Here is a 15,531-nt window from a genome sequence, read left to right as displayed (position 1 = left end):
CTCCTGTGCATGACAAGTTACTTAGTCTATACTTCCCCACTTGTCCTTTTCTTCCCTTTTTGGATCGTGGAATGCATTTATATTCTTCCAAGTTGCACAGGAGAAGTACTGTGTTACCCGATGCAATCAATCTGTGCATTGGCTCTCTCTCTGAAATTTCATTATGAAGTACATTTGTTCTGTCAGACTTATCAATCACTAACCCGGCTATGTTTTCAAACATGCCTCGTTACTAATATGAACGATTTTAGTCTATAGTTACACAAGTCTCATGGTCACTTTGTATTTCTGGGAGATGTTAGAAATTCCTTCGCGAAGACAGACACAATGTAACGAGTTAGTTTCCCTGCAATTTCTCTTTTATCAGCAATAAATTATCCTATCCATATTTGTTCCCCACTGCTTAACATTTCAAGTGGATTTAAAATTTCCTTTCAAATATTGTCAGAAGCTTTTCATCAGTCCTTATGTTTCTTTTTTATTTTGCATTTTTGATGTCTTTTTAATGCCCTTATCAATTTCTTAGTCCTCCTTCGTTCCAATGAATCCATACTGTCTTCCATTTTTCTGATCGACTTTCCTTGATATAATACAATTTTTAATTTTGTCTGTTAATCATGGTTGAGTCACCTTACCCTTTTGCCATATGCGCCTTGAGGATATATGTATACTGTGCAACTTATAGTGTTTTGATAAATGAAGGGCGGCACGGTAGCTCAGTGGTTATCACTGCTGCCTCATAGCACCAGGGACCCAGGTACAATTCCCGCCTCGGGCAACTGTCTGTGTGGAGTTTGCACATTCACCCCGTGTCTGCATGAGTTTCCTCCAGGTGCTCCGGTTTCCTCCCACAGTCTAAATGTGTGAAGTTTAGGTGAATTGGTCATTCTAAATTGTCCATAGTGTTAGGTGTAGAGGATAGGGCAGTGTGGGTTGGTATGGACTTGTTGGGCCGAAGAGCCTGTTTCCACACTATAGGGATTCTAATCAATAGAAAGGGCCTGTCTTCCAGTGTATCTTTATGATGCACTTTTAAAATTGCCACCTGTTGCTCATGACTCCAGTCAGATACACGCATATTAATTTAAAAAAAAAAGATTTTGTATTCAAACGTCATGTAAAATTCAATATATTAAGATGATCTTTCCAAAGGCTCCTTTTCCACATGGTTTTCAAATAGCTCTTCTGATCACACAGCAACTTCTTAACCGCCTGATCTCGAGTTCACTGTTCAACATATTGTTCAAGGAAAGCAGCTCATACACACTCATGAAACCCATTTTCCCAGCATTAACATTAACTTTGATTCACATTGTTTAGATGCGATTCTAATGTCTCCATAATTACTGCAGTGCCCAAAATCTTGCATTTCTATTTTCCTATTTTGTAACATACGCAGCATTTCTGTCACAGCATTGACATTGATGAATACCTCCCATCAATATTTGATTATCCTTGCTGTTTCTAAGCTCCACTGGAATCTGAGCGACGTGGGATCGAGGAAAATTAATAGCCGATTCAGGCGAAATGTTTGGCCAAGGCATGTTTGAAGATTGATATTATCTCGCCGCATCCTACACGTTCTTCACAAGTGTCATTCTGACATTTTCGCCAATTCTCCAGTTATGGTCGTGAAGTAGAGAAGAGCAAAATATTTCAACAATGCTGTGCATTCCCCCAAACAACTGAGACCGCTCTAACCTGGGTGGGAACCTTACAGCAGGCAGGTAAAATGATGCTGTTGCTGTACAGTATCTTAGTGCGATCACACCTGGAGTAGCGTGTACATTTTTAATCTCCACATTCAAGAAAGGATATTTGAATTAACCAAGAGATTGTTCCCTTAACTTATTTCCACGGTGAAGATTTTAATCATAGAATCTCTCTCGTGTGGAAGCTGGTAATTTGACCCATCGACGCCACATTGAGCCTCAGGAGACCATCACATCCCAATCCGAAACACTGCTCTCGTTCAAACATTCCCTGTAACCCTGCACTTTCCATGATTAGTGCATCTAGCCTGCACATTCCAGGACATCCTGGTTAATTTAGCATAGCAAATCTACTTATTCTTCAAATTTTGGGACTGGAATATCAATGGAAACCTTGACAGACACAGGGAGAATGTGCAAACACTGCACATAGAGTTAACTGAGGCGGGAATGAACGCGGGTTTCTAGCGCTGAGAGGCAGCAGTGCTAACGTCTGAGCTACATTCTGTCGGTCTTAGAACTTGCCTACATAATGAAGGAGCAGCACACACTTGTTTCTTTCTAGGGACTTTTCCCACGTGAAGTGAATGTAACAACTACCACTTTACAGAATCACAGTATGGCCGCTGACTTCCTGAAGGCTCTGCGTTGTCCCTCATCATAGATCACTTTGCAAGAAACAGATTACATTTTTGTCATGTTCAATTTAAACATGGCTCACTCACACGAAGATTCAGCATAACACGCAACTAGCACAAGTGGCAGTGATGGGATTCAAGCCCTCAGAGCGACTTACGTTGCTCGGCCTCACCACCACGCAAAACTGAACCCATGAACAGGATTTGAATCGAGCTCCTGAGGACATGACTACATTTCTGGCTGCATAGGGAAGTGCACAATCACCTCAACTGAACACAACATTTTCTGATGGGAGAACAAGCCCAGCTTATGGGAGTGGGAGCGCTGTTACCTTCCAACATAGGAAGCACGTATAATAGATAATTAACAAAATTAACATTTGCTGTGTAAACCGAAAGAGACTACTTTGCTAAATCTAACACTTTGCTCAAATTTTAAGTAGATAGCCAAATTTTGCTGGATTCTGCAGGTAGACAACTTGCCCTTACAAGTCTTGCAAAACTGCCAGAATCAGCTATAGTCAGGGAAAACATAAACTTCATATCAACAGCCGAATGTTCCCAGTTCTTGTCCTCGAGAAGGATAAACGAAATGTAGTACAAAAGGAATATGTGAAAGTTGTGCAGCCCCTCACATACGGCAATTGCCAAGTGTATTGAGCCCCCTGCAGAAGTTACAACAAAGTGTTCTCTTTGCTCTTGCTAGAATTTGATTCGAGTCGATTTAAATTCCACAACTGTAAACTTGGGGGCTCGTCTGGTACCCCACGACTGGGTAAGAATCCGAGTATTCCCAGGAGGTGTAGGCGCCAGCGCGTTGTAGGACTTTCACTTCATCTCGAGCGCTAAATTGGCCCGTTTGCGTGAGAGGACTGGGAATCTGTGATTCGTCCCATCGCCGGGGTTTCAATCGAATGTGGCCGGGGTAAGAGTCGTAGCTTAAGTAATCCAATATAGAGAATTATTATAAGAGAATAAATAAAGCAGGTAGAGGTTCCAGTGAACTTTCGCACGGTATTCGAGTAAAACTCAATGGAAGGGATTGCTGTCTCTACAGTGCTTTAGAGACAGCAAGGTGAAGGGTAGTTTGAGACTTGGAACCACCACTGCCTGAGTTAGACTCGCCAAAGACGTACCGGACATGTGGTTCCTTGGTTTGCCAAATCCAAGGCATTGAGGCGGACGCGCCCAATGTGAGAAGGCACCTCCAGAGGTAAAAGCAAGTCAAAAGGAAAAGATAACAGCATAAAGAAAGAGAGAGAGACAGCTGAACACTTTTCCAGTAACGTTTAAATTGGCTCCAGCAAGAGCAAACGAAAAGAGAGGACTTGGAATGGTCAACCAAAAGTACAGTACATGTGAAATAATTATGGCCGAGAGTCTGTAAAATAGTTAGAATTGTGGATTAAGGAATGTGGTTTTTCGGAGGGTGGCAGTTTTAGTTGAAGGCAGTTGGAAATATTGAAGTCACAGTTGGAGGTGAGAGAGAAGGAGAAACGGAAGGGAAGAATAAAACCTATGAATTGGAGCGCTTATAAAATGTCGAAGGCTGAGGTTGATATCAGGGAAAGTAAATACCAAGTAAAAGATAGATCAGATACGCCTATAAACACTCGCACTGGGAGGGCAGTCATCATGGTCAGGATCTGGAACAGTCGGAAAACAACCTGATGAAGCTGTACAGTGTCTTAAGTCTGTTCCAGATCCTGACCATGATGACTGCCCTCCCAGTCCTATAGTCCCCCTATGAGATCCACCTGCTGAAGGTTCCAAGCCAGCGGCCGCCGTCTTAGGGTGTGCTGCATCACCAATAGCCTATCGTATCTTCAACCAACTGAAGTAAGAAGCCTAAAATGAGGGTGGCCACTCCAAGACTGAAAGACATCTAGGGCCTGCTCACGATCAGTCCACGACGGATGATAAGTCAGACGGTGAGAGTACCGACATACGATCATCTAAGCAGGTCGTTCTGCAAGCACCAATAGTTGAGGTTGCAGGTCCAGGAGGGCACCCAGTGCTGGTCCACCGATCATGGACCATAAAGGATTTGGAAACTGCCTATGAGCAGTTGCCTGACCCACGCGAGGTTGGAGGTAATAGGTTCGCTGAAAAAGTAACAAAGTTCGGTGTCGAGTTCCGTCCCAGGTCACATGCGATGAGACATCTCCTGGGAAAAACATTGGTGCCGATGTCACCAAAATCAAGTATAACTGGTCAGCCGTAAACGTCCATGCCTAATCAACCAAACTGCAAGCGTAAGAGAACAGAGACTTAAATGCTTTTGCTCCACGCCGACAGCCGCCAGTTGGGAGGCATTCCCAGTGCGAATGGACGTGAGCAAAGTTGCAATGTGTAAACAACAAGAAGGTGAGACAGTCTCCCAGTGCCCTACGCGCCTCAATGAAGTCCATAACGCCCATGGCTGACAGAGACCACCCGAGGACATGACGACAGCAGAAATTACACCGTATGAAGCACACCTGAGGAACATCGTCATCAATGGAATCAAAGACGAAACAGTCAAAAATGTAAAAGACACCTGGGACACTAGAAAGCTGAATTTGATAGAACAACATTTGATATACATGCTGGTCCAAGCGAAGGATAAGCAGAAACTAAAGATGGAGCAACAAGCACATAAACCTTAGCTTACTATGATGCGAATGGTCAGCCGTTGGAGGGAGGAGCTGCAGGGAGAGAGACAGATGTGTAGGTCGCGGAAGAGGAAGACGAGGGGGTCATGGAAGAGGCGCTGGCAGAGGTAGATCTGGCGGGTACTTTGCGGAGCAATGGACCACTGTGCGAGACAGTGTCCGTCCAGACAATCTCAATCGGCTCTGGAGGCTGGACAGTAGGGTAATCGACAGGGGAATGCTGAGGAGAAGGTGGGCAGCCCACAAGGTACAGGTAAGCTTCTTTCCCTTATGCTTGAGCAACGAAGGCTCCCTTATGCTAATCTCTACTGCTAAACGTACAGGCACTGAAACAAATCCGAAGGCCATATTGAGCACTGAGACTGCGAAGTGCGGACTATATGTTCACTATAATGATGATGCGTATAAGTCGATGCCTACCTCCGTGTTATATGTGGAAGGCACACCAGTTACCTTTTTGGTAGATACAGGGGCAACATATTCAGTCCTTAAATTAAGCCAGTTCAGAGAAACGACGGAAATAAAGATTAGTGGAAGGCCGCTGAACACAATGGGTGCATCAGAAAACGTGATATGAGAGAAATTTTTGTCTCCCCAAATTTGTGAACCGAGTACTGGGTAAGCATTCCAACGCTCATTTTTGTTATCTGAATTCTGTCCTTTTACATTTGATGGCTCGGGATCTCATAGTGAGTCTGGCTTGGATTTCCTCAGGACCCCAAGTGTTTGCACGAAATTCGAAGGGAATACCTACCCGTGCAGGCTGTAAAATACGACCCACGACCCCTGATATATATCTATGAGTAGCGATTAACCCAAAGAGAGATAAGTTCAGTGAGTGATTCACTCGCCCTGGAAATAAGTGACAATGTTAATCCTTTTAACGCCGATTTTCTTGCTGTGGACGTGCTGCACTGCACAGCACATATACACCTCGAGGGCCCTGACAAATCATATGGAAAGGAATGGTTCAGGAGATTCGTTAAACCAGATAATTTGTTATTGTGCCAATTTTATTGGAACGATCACAGTCAGTGTGTGCAGTCAGTGTGAACGTATCTAAGTATCTGTAACGGCAAGCAGACACTTCCTTTTTGATGTGCAAGGCTCTTTTTCCTCATGTGTCACTGGCGAAGGCGTCCAGCGACACGTGGCAGGAATTGGGATCACGGGTGCTAAAGGCAGAAAGATTGGGTCTTCAGGGATGATGTGGGTCTCTGGTTCAATGCAGATATGCGGACATATAGGAATAAACTAAATTGGCTTACTCGGGCAGCTCGGACAGTCCAGATAACCACCACTAGTCCTGAAGAGCGTAGAAGGGTAGACTGGCGTTTCCCTAAGATATAAGTCTCGGACCCAAGATTGAAAACAGCTTCTATTGAGTTATGGGCAAAAGGCAAACATAGTGTGGGGCTCATACGAGGCTGTAAACCCGTAAGAATAACCCCGAAGTCCGAGTAACGTACTTGCAGAGCACAATAACCGTTAAAACCCGAGGCCATAGAAAGAATTACTCCAGTCTTTGAATCCCTCCTAAAGGCTGGAGTGATAATCCCCTGTGAAAACGTTGAGAACCCCCATTGTTCCGGTCAAATAGGCAAACATTCCCGGTGAACCGGAGGAATGGAGGTTCGTTCAAGACCTGCAGGCTGTCAATAACGTTGTTGTCCCGCACGCCCCAAATGTTCTCAACCCCTCCCCTATAGTAGCTCAAGTTACACCGGACAGTAAATGGTCCTCTGTTGTGTCTTTCGCAATGGCTTCTTTCGTGTACCAGTACACCCAGATAGTCAATTCTGATTCGCTTTTTCATTCAAAGGGAAATCATATACCTTAATGCGACTTTGTCAAGGTGACTGTGAGTCCCCCACCATATACAATGAGGTTTTACGCAGGAGTCTGGAGACTCTAGTTTTTACCCCGGGATCAGCACTTCTGCAGTATAATAGCAGCACTGACAGAGGAACAATGTGAGAAGGATACACTTGCATTGCTCTGCCATCCTTCGAGGGAAGGACAGAATGCTAATCTCGCAAAGCTACAATTTGTGCAAAACAGGTGAAGTTCTTCGGTCACTTAATATCTGAACAAGGGAAGGCCATTGATCAAGACAGAGTTCAAGCAATCCAGCAAATTCCAAAGTCTTACAAGAAGAAGCAAGTGATATCCTTTTTGGGCATCTGCTCCTACTGTAGAATGTTTATTCCACATTCCGCACCCTGTGAGGCGCCCCTATGTGACATAGCCGATGAGAAAAGCTTTCGGAGCCTGAGTCCGTTGCAATGAACCCCTGAAACCGAGAGTGCATTTGTTGAATTGAAAAAGGCGCTCCAATCTAAACCTACATTAGGGATTCCGAATATGGGAATGCCCCAGCTCGCACTGTCCGTAAGCGCCCTGGTCAGACTGGCGTATGGGATACAGCCGCAGATGGTAATCTTTCCTGACGGTGCCAGAAGACCCTTCACATGCGACCCATGGCTGTTTACAAACCAGGACGAGTATAAATTGTAAAATAAATATTTATGCAGGGATTCTAGTGGCGCCAGTGACTGGCAATTAGAAGTAGCTACCACAGCTACAGGAACACCGGGCCTGGGAACTAGGTTTTCTATTATCAAGATAGGATGTGCCAGGGTGATAATATCCAAGATTCAGAAGAGCGATGAGGGAGTCTGGTGAAATAGATAGTCCCTTCTCTGACATCAACAGCCAGGTGAATATAGTGGCTTAGTCACACCCCTACCCTCCCCCCCCCCCCCCCCAGGTGCAGTGCAGACTGTCCTCCAGAAGATAGTAGCACCGGGGCATGGCAACCAACCAAACCAAATCATGGACCCAACCCCAAGCGGGGCAGATGGCATTAATGTTAGGCCGGAACCCAGAGGGAGTCATCCGCTAACTTGGTAGTGGAATTGGCCTTGCAGGAGATAAATGCGACGCCAGTAGGTTGGGAGATGCGAATGACCATTGCTAGATGTGAAGGGAACAGAGCATGCAGAGCATGTGCTTTGGCCCTAATATAACAACGTTGGCTACGTGGATACACACCAGCCATTGCAGGCTACAAAGCCCAACGGTGCACTGCTGAATGAATTACAGAGAGCCTGGCGAGAAATGTTAGCTGTCTGCTTCCGTGGGCAGAGACTCCCCTGCTTCTGATTAGGGCAGCAATTAGGGCAAACCTCATGCCACCCCCCGAACTCAAGGCTAACTGCAGTCCCAAGGCTGACACGATTCCAACCACAGACTTCCATATGGTGAAAGGCAAGGGAGAAACGTGCATTTGCACAAATGGCTCACCTCCCTTTGGGGAGGATGGGAGTATTGGATCCTACATGTTCCACTAGTTGTAGGACTGGTAATGGTTTGTATAGGACACTGCGTGTGTACCTGGCTACGCTGTTTGCTTATGAGTGCAGTGGGATTCCAAACGGTAAAACAATCAGTGGCCCCGCAACAGGAGGATCCGATTGTTAGGACCACACCATACCGTGACGTTGAGAGTATGACGTGTCGAAATGGGCTGTGCACAGGGCACACAAGGGCAAGTGATGTCACCACCACATAGCTGTGTTACAGGTAGGTGGTGTCTGAGGAAACGTTTGGTGCTACTTAAGCAAATTTGATGTATAGCTATCTAGCATTGTATAGTTTTTTTGTTGTTGTTTTTGTCATTGCTGTCATAAAATGCCAACATCGGGGAGATGTAATGGAAAATTAACAAAATTATCATTTGCTGGGAAATCTGAAAGAGTATACTTTGCTAAATCTAACACTTCCATAAAACTAACACTTTACTAAGATTGTAAGTAGATAGCCTGAATTTGGTGGATTCTGCAAGCAGACAGCTTGGCCTTGCAAGTCTTGCAAAACAGTCAGATTCAACAGGAGTCAGAAAAACTACACAATCATGCCAACAGCCGAATGACAATAGACAATAGGTGCAGATTACATGCAGTGTGGAAACAGGCCCTTAGGCCCAAAAGTCCATACCAACCCACTGATGCACAACACAACCAAACCCATTCCCCTATATTTACCCCTTCACCTAACACTACGGGTAATTTAGCAAGGCTAATTCACCTAAACTGCACATTTTTGGACTGTGGGAGGAAACTGGAGCACCCGGAGGAAACCCAAGCAGTCAAGGGGAGAATGTGCAAACTCCACACAGTCAGTCGCCTGAGGCGGGAAACGAACTCGGGTTTCTGGCGCTGTGAGGCTGCAGTGCTAATCACTATGGTCACCGTACTGATTAATATGAATAGACAATAGACAATAGTGCAGAGGTAGGCCAGTCTGCCCTTCGAGCCTGCACCACCATTCATTTTGATCATGGCTTATCATCCTCAATCACTATCCTGTTCCTGTCATATCTCCATAACCCTTTATTCCACTATCCTTGAGAGCTCTATCCAACTCTTTCTTAAACGAATCCAGAGACTGGGCCTCCACTGCCTTCTGGGGCAGAGCATTCCACACACCCACCACTCCCTGGGTGATGAAGTCCCCCATATCTCTGTCCTAAATGGCCTACACCTTATTTTTAAGCTGTGTCCTCTTGTTCAGGACTCACCCATCAGCAGAAACATGTTTCCTGCCTCCAGTGTCCAATCCTTTAATAATCTTGTACGTCTCAGTCACATCCCCTCTCAGTCTTTTAAACTCAAGTGTATACAAGCCCAGTCGCTCCAATCGTTCAACACAAGATAGTCCCGCCATTCCAGGAATTGACCTCGTGAACCTATGCTGCACTCCCTCAATAGCCAGAATGTCTTCCCTCTAATTTGGAAACCACAACTGCACACACTATTCCAGGTGCGGTCTCACCAGGGGCCTGTACACCTGCAGAAGAACCTCTTGTCTTCTATACGCAATCCCTCTTGTTATGAAGGCCAGCATGCTGTTAGCTTTCTTCACTACCTGCTGTACTTGCATGCTTGCCTTCATTGACTGGTGTACAAGAACACCCAGATCTCTTTGTACTGCCCCTTTCCCGAACTTGACTACATTTAGGTAGTAATCTGCCTTCCTGTCCTTGCCACCAAAGTGGATAACCATACATTTATTCACATTCAACTGCATCTTCCATGCATCTGTCCACTCACCTAACCTGTCCAGGTCACTCTGTAATTTCCTAACATCCCTGCGGTACCCCACTGGTCACAGCCTGCCATTCCAAAAGGGAGCCGTTTATCACTATTCTTAGTTTCCTGCCAGCCAGCCAATTTTCAATACAAGTCAGTACTTTGCTCCCAATACCATGCGCCCTAATTTTGCTCACTAACCTCCTATGTGGGACTTTATCAAAGGCTTTCTAATTGTTCCCAGTTCATGTCCTTGACCATGTGATAAGGACAAGTGAAATGTAGTATAGAAAGAACATGCACAAGTTGTTCAGCCCCTTACATGCTGCATCTTGCAAAGTGTATTGGGCCGTCTGCAGAAGTTGCAATAAAGCTTTTGCTTTCCTCTTGCTAGCATATGAGTAATGTCGATTTAATTTCCACGAAACACGTTCAACAAGTAACCGTCTCCTTCTGCACGACGAATTTAAATCAACAACCTGATGAAACAGCAACATGGCATTTGAGAGAGGTTGAACAAGGAATAGCACATGTGAGTTGCAGACGCTGCGAGGTTCTTAACCCCAGATCTACCTGTTTATTAAAAAGGAACTTCAATAAACTAAGCCACAGCGTCACGTTAACCTCGGAGGGAGGGATGAGCAGGTTGATCCAATACCTCTTAAAGTTTGCAAGAATGACAATGATCTTGTTTTAGGACTCAGCAATGGAAGCAATTGCACATAAAATTCAGGAATCCGTTTCACTTCTCGAACCTGGAGCACAGGAACAGCAGAAGTAGATTATTCGAAACTGTTACAGCAGATGTAAGAGGAGGATGTTTCATGTCTGGATCCTGATATAGAGTTTCAGGAAGAGGCCAATCAGCACCTCCACACTCCAACACAGGACCCATAATAGACTATGCAGCACCTAAATAGAGTTACACAACAACAGGGTGGGGCCATTCAGTCTTCTAAATGCTGCAACACCAGAACTGGAAGAGGCCACAAAGTTACTGGAACTTTTCACACTAGATTAAGTCTATTCAGCCGATTGAGTCAATTGCACAAGAATAGCAGACGGACATGAAACCGTTTGAGATTTTTTTATGTGAACAGGAGGGGTAATTCATCCACATTTATGTTCTTTGGGAACAGGAGAAGACCAATCACACCCTCGGTCCGATTTCAGTGATATAGGAGGAGACTGTTCAGTTTCTCCAGCCTGTTATGAACAAACATGAGGAGACACTTCAGCCACTTGAGATGGTGCACTGCTGCAGCAAGTTTCCATCTGTCCTTCATCCTCTCATGAAGAAACAGCAGAAGGCATTCAGATCTTGAGGGGCTTGATCAGGAACAGGAGCAGGAAATTCAGCCCTTTGAGACCATAATATAGGAACACCAGGACGACATTCAGCGTATCGAAACTATAATATAGGAACACCAAGAAGGACATTCAGCACTCGAGTGTGTAAAGTAGGAACAGAATGAGTCCAATCAACTACTCATGCCACTTTCACCGCAATTGGAGCTGAACTTTTTGCCGCCTTCTGCCTGTTACACAGCAATTAAATGGGAATGTGGAGATTATAGAAAGGGAAGAACTTCGAATGACCAATTTCAGAAGGGAATGAAAATTAGTGAGCAAATTATTGGAGTTGAAGTCAAATTGTTAGATTCTGTTAGTAAGGTGATTATCAAAGTCAGCCCTCAATCCATCGGAGCCAACATGATTTTATGACGGATAAATTGTTCCTGAGTTATTTAGCTGAGTTTCTTTTAATGTGAAAAGCAAGATGGATAAAAGGGATCCAATAGATGTATTATATCTGCACTTCCAGAAGGCATTGCATGACGTGCATCATAAAAGATTCAAATGCAAGGTACGAGCACAGAGGGTTAAGAAAATTTAATTTCTTGGACAGAGGATTGGCTAACCAATTAAAAAAAAAACATGATGTGGAGGTGCTGATATAGGACTGGATTGGACAAGGTCAAACATCACACGACACCAGTATATTGTTGAATGGGTTTATTTTAAAGTGCTAGCTTTCAGAACCTTGCTCCTTCATCAGGTGTTAGTAAGAGAGGAAGGCCTTAACACAACATTTATAAGGAAAACACCAAGAGCTCATGCAAGTCATGCACATGACTTGAACACATCTAATATAGCTCTTAAACCTTTAATTATTTAGAATGAAGGGGCAGATTTTTCATTGATGATGCGATTCCAACAATTTTCCTCAAGTCAATCTCTGGAAATAACTTCAAGTATTATCGATGCAAAGTGCGTGACACCTTTCCGGTCAGACAATGTATTTCAAGCGTGAGGTCTTGTTTGGAGTCTGTCTGTGTCTTAACCCGGCGTCAGATTGGCTTTATTTCCTACATAGGAGTTTATAAAGTACAGCATTGACTGCTGACAAATTGCGTGCTTTTTGAACACAATAGAATGTAGCTGCAAAAGCAAACCTGCAAATCCGAATCAACACTGCAGATTTACATGTATGTGCGTGTGCGTGTGACGGGGGTGGAGTGTGTCTGTGGGAGGGGTTGGAGGTGTGAGTGTGTGTGTGAGTGTGTGTGTGTGTGTATGTGAGAGAGAGAGAGAGAGAAACTGTGAGTGTGAGTGTGCGTAAGGGGGAGAGTGAGATTGTGTATGTCTACATTAAAACACAGACAGATATAGCAGATACCTTTCCCCATACTCACTCTGTAATTTCAGAGCTTCCATTCTCTGCAGCCTCTGCTCCCTTTGTTGTTCAAGTTACACATCCAGATGCTGTAATTACAGTCTTCATGCTTAATCCAGAATTGGATCACCAAGTCCTCAGGTCTCCCTGAATGTCTGAGACAGCTTACAGCACAACCTCCAGTAAACCATCCCCAAAACATCTACTAACTTTTCAATAACAAGAAACAGGCTGAAGCCCATCAGTTACAAGGTAAATGCCTGTTCTTTAAAATACTACTCCAGGGGCTTCCTCATGTTACTGACCACATAGTCAGCTGAGAGGACAAACACAGGCCTACAGTGGACAGGTACTGACCAACCATCAAAGACGTGAGTGAAGCTGCTGAACACCCCGTCCAACATGGAGCACCACACGACCAACACCGGGAGGTGAACAACAGCCTGACACACATCATGTCATTCTTTCTGAGCCTCGCGATGCCAATACTCGATACATTTGGAAGCCAAACACCCAAGGTCATGGAACGATATAGAGGGACAGAAAGATTTGCATTAAAGATAAACAGAGACAATTAAGATAGAAAGAGAATATGTTGAAATATGGGAGAAAAACACAGGGGAATACCTCTAATTGGAGGAGTGATACCTTGATAGATCCAATCACAAGAAAGCGAACATTGAATAAAGGCAATGCAAGATCAGCTGAAATAATTTGTTACGTTATATTCTATATCTGCCTCACAGAACAAACAAAGACGGTCTTAAGTGAGATAGGTTGACAGCTCAGCATGGAGAGCAGTGCAGACTATGCTCATGTATTTCTCAGTAAGCTAGGCTATCTGCCCAGCATGGGGAATATTGAATACCTTGGACAGTATATTGCTGGTATATGTGCAATAGATATCTGTTATGCATGGGAAGATTTGTAGTCCATACTGTAAATGACGGTAAATGGTGCTCCCAAAAATTTATGTTTCTGTATCTCCATGCAGCAGTTCGATGCAAGGGTTTTTATGTGTGCATTCGTGTGTGCATGACTGAGGCGATGATATACGCGAAAATCATTGTCTGAGAGAGAACGCATATGGAGAATATCAGCTTAAATATGAACAACTGGCAGAGGTTGGGATGAGGTACTGAGAAACAGTTCATGGACAGATGTGAGGATATGCTTGAGAGTATTAAAGTAAACTCATTGCCGAACCCAATAACAATGTAGATTAGTGTGCAAAGGAATGACAGAACGATGAGGAGTTTTTGAGAGTTCAGATAAGAGCCGTGTGGAATCGACGCAGATTTGCTTCTGCAGGTTTGAAGCTGGGAGTGTTAGCAGCAGATTATTGGCTTCATTAAGACTGTCTGTCATAGCTCAAAGTCCAAATAGCAGATGGGATGAACCTGTGAAGTATATCCTACAGGTGTCAGTAATTATAATTAGGATTGGGCAGGTTATGGTGTCAGGAGTCAAATCAGGGCCAAAGGGATCACTACTGTTGTCATTTGTCTGTTTCAGCATCAGGTATTGGTCAGGGATGGAATGGAGTCAAAGGAAAGAAACTGAGTTTGTAATCAGAATAGAAAACAGTGTATATGCTCCCAATATTTAAATATCAAGGACAGTGATACAATGAATCATGATTCACAGCTGAAATTGAGTAGGTCAACATAGAGACCCATAAATAGTACTGCCCGAAGCAACAAAAGAGATAGTGAATTATCAAGTTCACGGATGCTGTTAGTAGTGGTTTGTAAAGCGAATGTCTGGATTCAGAGTATCAACAGGAGCAATAAGAGCGGCAAGGATAGTAGTATCAATGAAAAGAACAATGTTACAGTCAAACATGATTCATAGAATCAATGACTGAACTGTGAGACTTACAAGAAACACCAAAGAAAGCTCGGACTGCATAATCAAAATATTGAATAATGTAAAGTGCATATTCGATCCAACATGATAATGACCTTCGATCATGATATGTAGAATGAAGCCAAATATACCAGTATAAACTTCTGTCCATTGTTGGAACATTCAGTCTAATGTTCTCAGATTCTGATCAATTGTTGGAACATCCTAGTCTAACGTTCTCAGATTCTGATCTCTCCACCCCCTCTCTGTGGAGCTGCTGATCCCTGTTAGTGATGCTTCCACTCATCCGATGGGTTAACACATTGAATGGAGCCGACTTATGATTAAAAGATGGAAACCCTCCAATGGAATGCTGAGCTTATTTGGAGTTTGACATTAATCACAGACAACAAAGGAATAAGTGAAACTAACCCCTTCCTTACATCACTTTACGTATCACAATAAAAGGAACATTTACTCGATCTTGATGGAATGGATGAGGTTGGCAGATCATAAATTTTCGATATTTTATACCTTTCCTCCTCTCTGTATGTAGGAGCAGTGTCAGAACACTGCAGGATTGTATATGACAGAGATAAAATAACAGATCTCCTGCACAAAATGTCTGATGGGCATTGTCTCGAGACCATAAAATAGGGTAACAAGATTTATTGCCGATTGCCTTTTGTAATTTCATTCCTATTGTTAAGTGCTATTCTATCTCAGACGACCGAATCAACACGGACATCTACTACAAACCGACCGACTCCCACAGCTACCTGGACTACACCTCCTCCCACCCCGCCCCCTGTAAAAACGCCATCCCATTCTCCCAATTCCTTCGTCTCCGCCGCATCTGCTCCCAGGAGGATCAGTTCAAAATACGCACAACACAGACGGCCTCCTTCT

Source organism: Chiloscyllium plagiosum, unplaced genomic scaffold, assembly GCF_037043375.1.
Source record: "Chiloscyllium plagiosum isolate Xiang-an unplaced genomic scaffold, Cpla_swu_hap1 HiC_scaffold_38, whole genome shotgun sequence".
Lineage (NCBI taxonomy): Eukaryota > Metazoa > Chordata > Chondrichthyes > Orectolobiformes > Hemiscylliidae > Chiloscyllium > Chiloscyllium plagiosum.
The sequence above is the reverse complement of the archived record's forward strand: the minus strand, read 5'-3'. Positions refer to the sequence as shown.